The following is a 6,249-nucleotide window of genomic DNA, read 5'->3' as shown; positions in this document are numbered from 1 at the left end:
TTGAATTCAGAAAGAGACAGTTTCTGTCTCTTACTTGTCTAGATTCTCAGTCCCTCTTGTAGTGTGTGGGTCATTAAGCGATTAGTAAATTGCTGAGTTGTGATGAATTGAATTGTTGCCTTTCTTCTCTTCCATCCATTTTCCATATGTTGCTTGGTTGTGCCTGACTGACTCTTTGTGGCCCCATTTGGGGTTTTATTGGCAAACATACTGAAATGATTTGCCATTTCCTTCTTTAGATCATTTTACAGATGAGGAAACTGAGGCAGACAGGGTGAAGTGACTTGCTAGGGTTATATACAGCTAATAAGTATCTGAAGCTAGATTTGTATTTATGAAGATGTCTTCCTAACTTTAGGCTTGATGATCTATTCACTGTCACGTAACTTCATATTTTCCACATAGCTAGTAAAAGTCTTTCAAAGGTGCTCAGAATCCCTCAGAGTCTCCCCTATGGCCTCTAAACTAAAATGTAATTCCTCAGTCTGGCATTTAAAACCCTCTATGATCTGATTCTCTCCTACCTTTAGTAATATTTCCTATTAATTTTCTTTATGTATTCTGTAGACATTGTCTCTCCTCTTCTGTCTTTGCACAAGCTGTTCCCTGTGCCTATAATACTCTTCACTTTCAAGTTCACTTTCTAGAATTCTTATCTTTCTTTAAGGCTATAGGGCTGGCTTCCTCCTTTCTCCAGGTTCCCCCAGTCCCCAGGTATTGTCATACTTTTTCCCTCTTTGAATAATTTATATTTACCTACATACTAAACATACTTTATATGCCTAATAAAATGAAAGCTTCTTGAATGCTCTGTAGGCCTAAGTCCTAGAATAGTGCCTGGAATTTCTGTTGAACTCTTGTAAGCACCAGAACAGGGTTATACAGCACCCTGTATTTGCCTTTTGAGATGGGCTCATGGAATCATAGAATTTAGACCCAGAAGGATCTGTAGAATTATCTAGATTCTATTTTACAGTGGAGGAAACTGAGACCATGAGAAAGTTATTTCCTTAAACTTATTAAGGTAGGATGATGCAGGATTAGAATTCAGTCTTTTCATAGCCAGTCAACAAGCTTCATTAAGCTAGGTAAAGCAATGGATAGGAGCCAAACTTGAAGTCAGAAGACCTGAGTTCAAATTCCACCTCAGACATTTACTAGCTGTGTGACTCTGAGAAAATCACTTAGTCTCTCTTTGCCTCGGTTTCCTCATCTGTGAATTGGGGGTAATGATCACAGTATCTACCTGCTGGATCAGTAATTTAAATAAATAAAATAAAAAATCAATAATTTAAAAGAGCCCTGGTACATAGCGTGTTAGCCCTGATGATGATGATACATCAGGCCTGGAGGTCCTAGAACAGGAGAGTGACATGGCCTTTTAGGAGGGTCAGTTTGACAGCAGAGTGGAGGATGGGCAGGAATGGGGTGAGAGTTAAGGCTGTGTCCACAGCAGTGAGAGGTGATATATTACCCATAGGCTGAAGAGCAGATTTTTTCATTTCCTTTTTTCAGATGTGAAAACTGAGGCACAGAACTACATCACGGGTCAACCAGATAGGACAATATGGTGGGCTGACATGGACTGGGCAACTCTTGGCCCTAACACTTACTAGTGCTGGAACCTGACAAGTCATAATTTATTTTCTCCTTTTCTACAAAATGGGAATAATGGCTTCCCCAGTTACCTTCCAAGGTCTCTGTGACTCTGTAAACCTTAAAGCCCTATAGAAAAATCATGATATGAATTATTTAATGAAAGAGGTAGAGTGGAAGGATGGTATATATATGACAGGGGGCATTAGTTCTAATGCCATCCCTTATTCTGCCACTCCCTTGGTGACTTAATTTACCTTCATTAGGCCTCAGTTGCCTCTTTTGTGAAATGAGGCAGTTGGACTAGATAGTCTGGGGTTTTTTCCTATGGCCCATCACCCGTGGGCACTTTGCCCAAGGTAAACCTTAGGGTCAGAACCAGGGCCACAGCCCAGGTGTTCTGACTCCAAGGCCAGGCCACTTTCCCTCTGGACTATTACACTGTCTGCAGCTTGACCCAAAGGCTTAAGCCCAGCCCCGAATTACTATTGCCAGGTGTGGTTTTAGAGACGAGAGGAATGCTTACCTGCCCTAAGCAAAACTCCTACTCCGCCTTCTGGCCAGAAGAAACTCTGAACTCTATGTTCTAAGGCTCCTTCCAGCTCTGACAGTATGTTCTATATTCTAGGACCCCCTGCAGCTCAGACAGCACAATCTATGTCCTAAGGTCCCTTCTACTTTTGAGATCATGTTTTATGTTGTAAAGCCCCTTCCAGCTCTGATACTACATTCTATGTTCTAGGGCTTGCAAAATGCTTTACAAATGTCACTTCATTTTCTCCTCACAACAAAGGAAGTGGCAGGTAAGTACTAATGTTATCTCCATTTTGCTAAGGGTTAAAGTGAGTCAGCAGTTAAGTGACTTGCCCACTGGTCTCATACCTAAGAAATAAATGACTGAGGGCTTGATGCGGTTCCCTACCCTTGCTTCTGGGTCTGCCATCTGGAGGCAGACAGAATAAGTCATCTTTCTTCCATATGACAGCCCTTCTAAGATATCTTTCCACTCTAGTCCTTCTTCTTCCTACTAAACATTCTCCTTCGCAAAATAATGAACAGTAAAGGCTAAGTCAGTGTAAACTAGGATTTTGAACTGAATGGTGCTTGAGATGTCCTTTCATTTTACAGACTCATCCTTAAAGAAGTCATATGACTTGGTTCACACAGGCAAAAATCAATCCAGAATTCAGTTTTTTTTTAAATTTGGAATGGGTCTCAAGGGTCATCAATCCATTTCACAGAGGAACTCCTAATTGAACATGGCTGATAAAGGATCATATAACTTCTAGAAGCCTGAAGACATCTGGGGGGGGGGGGGCTTCCTTATACTTCCTGAGGCAGCTTATTTCACTTAAAATATCATTAATTTTTTTCCCTCTCACATTGGATCTAAATTGGCCCCTTTACAACTTCTCCCCAATCCTCCTGGTTCTATCCTCTGGGGCCAATGAGAGCAAATGGTGGTCTGCTTTCTATTAATATGGTACTTCTCTCTCCAAATCCCAATTTCTTCAGTTAAACGAATTCAAGCCTCTTCCCTGTCTTGCCTGCTCTTCTCCACTTGTCTTCAGTTTCTTGATGTTGCTTCTCTAGCTGAGAGTGAGAGTGGGAGAGGACGCATCCTCCCAAGTGAAGTCTAAGATGATTATTTATTTGTCACAGTACTGTGCCGCTTTCCAATGTTAATGGTCACTATTACGCCAGACCAAAGAAAACACCTAGCTTAAAGGGTGCCTTGAATTCTTCCTTGAACCCCTTATAAGAGGTGTTTCATGGCCTGAAACTGGGAAAGGGACCCCAGATGAAACTCATCTCTTCTCATTAGTCAGGTGTGGGCAGTTTAATTTGGGGTCTCAGGTGAATAGTCTCATTACACAAGGAGACCCCATTGGGTCCCAGTTAGAACAAAAAGGCATAGCTCTTCTTGGGGGAAATTCTGGGCTCTTAAACCAAAAGTTCAGCATGACTTAGTATGTGATAGGACAACTTCGGAAATGAAATGGGATTTTAGGCTTCATGGATGGTCACACTGTCCAGAGCAGAGACAATGACAGACCTGCTGCTTTTGTTAAATTCCATCAGGTGATGGACGTGGCTCTTTTCAATAGTGAAATGATTCAGCCAGTGATGAAGAAAGCCATCTGCACCCGGAGCGAGGACTGTGGGAACTGAGTGTGGACCACAACAGAGCACTCTCACCCTCTTTGTTTTTGCTTGCTTGAATTTTATTTTATTTCTCATTTTTTTCTTTTTGATCAGATTTTTCTTATGTGGCACAATAATTGTATAAATGTGTATGTCTATGTTGGATTCAACATATAATTTTTACCATGTTTAACATATATTGGATTACATGCCATCTAGGGAAGGGGGTGGGAGGGAAGGGTGGGAAAATTTGGAACACAAGGTTTTTCAAGGGTCAATGTTGAAAAATTATCCATTCATTTTTTTGTTTTGTTTTGTTTTTGCTGAGGCGATTGAGGTCAAGTGACTTGCAGATAGGAAGTGTCTGAGACAGATTTGAACTCAGGTCCTCCTGACTTCAGGGCTGATGCTCTATCTACTGTACCACCTAGCTGCCCCCATTCATATGTTTTGAAAATTAAAAAAAAAAAAAAAACTTCAATAAAAATGAGGGAAAATATTTTTTAAAATGTAAGCTGAATTGAAAAAAAAAAAAAATTCCATCATGTGTGCTCAGTTGTGGGTGTAGTCTTCTAGGAGGAGCACCGAGAAGCTGGAAAATCTCCAGAAGATTAGGGTGAGTCAGAAAGTTCAGAAGTCATCAGAGGCTGAAGGGGGTTTAGAGAGAGATCATCTAGCCTAATCCCTTTATCTTCTAGATGAAGAAACAGGCTTTAAGAGAGGATCTGCCTCGTCTAAGGTGGTACAGTAAGTCAGTAAGAGAGAGCTGGGAACAATACCCTGGTCTCTAAACTCTTGGCTGCTGTTTTCTTCTTAAATTAATTATATAATCTACCAACTCTATCCCATACTGTCACTTACGGGAGGAATGTGTTGCTGTGTTTAACAATTGGATCTCCCCCCAAAATATATACAACACACCTTTGAACTTAATTTGCATTAATACTATTTCCCCCATTAGTTTCTTAAGTCTAAACAGTTAACAGAATAATAAATCAAGCCCTAATTTGCAGGGGTTGCTAGTTTCCAAGGGCATAAACGCTTATTTTGAAAACCTGACCCTTGGCTGGGTGCATTTGCGCTGGCTCCAGAATTGTGTATTGGTGACATCTTTACTACCACAGGGTCATTCCAGGTTGTCCACCAATGCCCTAGGCCAGAGCTTCTTTACCTTTTGTTCTGTCATGGGCAGTCTGTGGATTTTTCAGAATTATGTTTTTAGATGTATTAAATTAAATAAATAACATGACAAAGGAAATCAAGCGTATTGAAAATTTTTATATATACATGTATGTATGTGTGTGTACATATATGTGTATATAAAGCAGCAGGGTGCCACAATGGATAGACAAGAGTGCTAGTCCTAGAATCAGGAGGACCCGAGTTTAAATCCAGCCCCAGGCACTTACTAGCTGTGTGACCCTGGGCAAGTCACTTATTTCCTCATCTGTAAAAGGAGTTGGAGAAGGAAATGGCAACCACTCTGTATCCTTGCCAAGAAAATCCTAAATGGGGTCACATCTGTAGAGGGCCACAGATAGTGGATAAGGTAGAAGACCCTTTAGCCCAGAGGGACAATAGTAGAGCACAGGTGATCACAACCCTTCTCAGGAAGGGTGAGAGCACCAAAGGGAAGTGGTCACGTCGTCCCTGACTTCTCAGGAAAGGTGAGTGCACTAAACCAGACATTGTATGCACATGTATACATGCATCTCTCTCTGAACTTTATGAACTCCAAGTTAAAAATCTCTGGTCTAGGACAACCACTTCATCTTACACTTAAGGAACCTGAGCTGGATCAGGAAAGTGATTGGTTCAGGTTCACACAAATCTAATGGCAGAATTCATCATGGAAATACTGATCTGGGGGGACCTTACTGGATACATATTCCAAGCCTGAAAAAGCTCCCCCTCCACAGCTTACCTGGCAAATGTCTGCCTTCGCCTGAAAGTCTTCGAGGAGGGGCCCCCACTGCCTTCCTGTAGAGCCTGCTCCATTCTGGGAGAACTCAAGTTGAGATCTTGATCCAGCTTCCCTCCCCTGGTTCCCAGTTTTGCCCTCTGGGGCTTCTTCCCATGAGACAACCCTCCAAATAGTTCAAAGACAGCTCTCATGTTTCCCCAAGTCTTCTCTTTCCTTTTCTAGACTAAACATCCCTCATTGCATTAATGGGCTCCTTTCCTGGGAGCTCTCCATTTTCTCAATGTGACACCTAGAACTTAGCAGATTGGGCGCTGGGGAAGTTGTTTCTCTTCCTGATGCCCACCTCCCTCCACCTGAGTTCTAGCCTCCCCACCTCGGATCCCAGGCATCTCCTCCAGATGCATTCTGGGGGATGATCATCTCTTTCAACCTGGAAATCATGCTTCTCAGTGTGAGTTAAGACTTGATTCATTTTCTGGGCTCTGATTTGACAGTATTGACTCATACTGACTGTGAAGTCTACTCAAACCCCTAGGGTGCCTAGATATTAATGATTTTTGTTTCCATATCCACCGACTGGCATT

The sequence above is a fragment of the Sminthopsis crassicaudata genome, chromosome 3 (assembly GCF_048593235.1).
Source record: "Sminthopsis crassicaudata isolate SCR6 chromosome 3, ASM4859323v1, whole genome shotgun sequence".
Lineage (NCBI taxonomy): Eukaryota > Metazoa > Chordata > Mammalia > Dasyuromorphia > Dasyuridae > Sminthopsis > Sminthopsis crassicaudata.
This window is presented reverse-complemented; position numbering follows the sequence as displayed.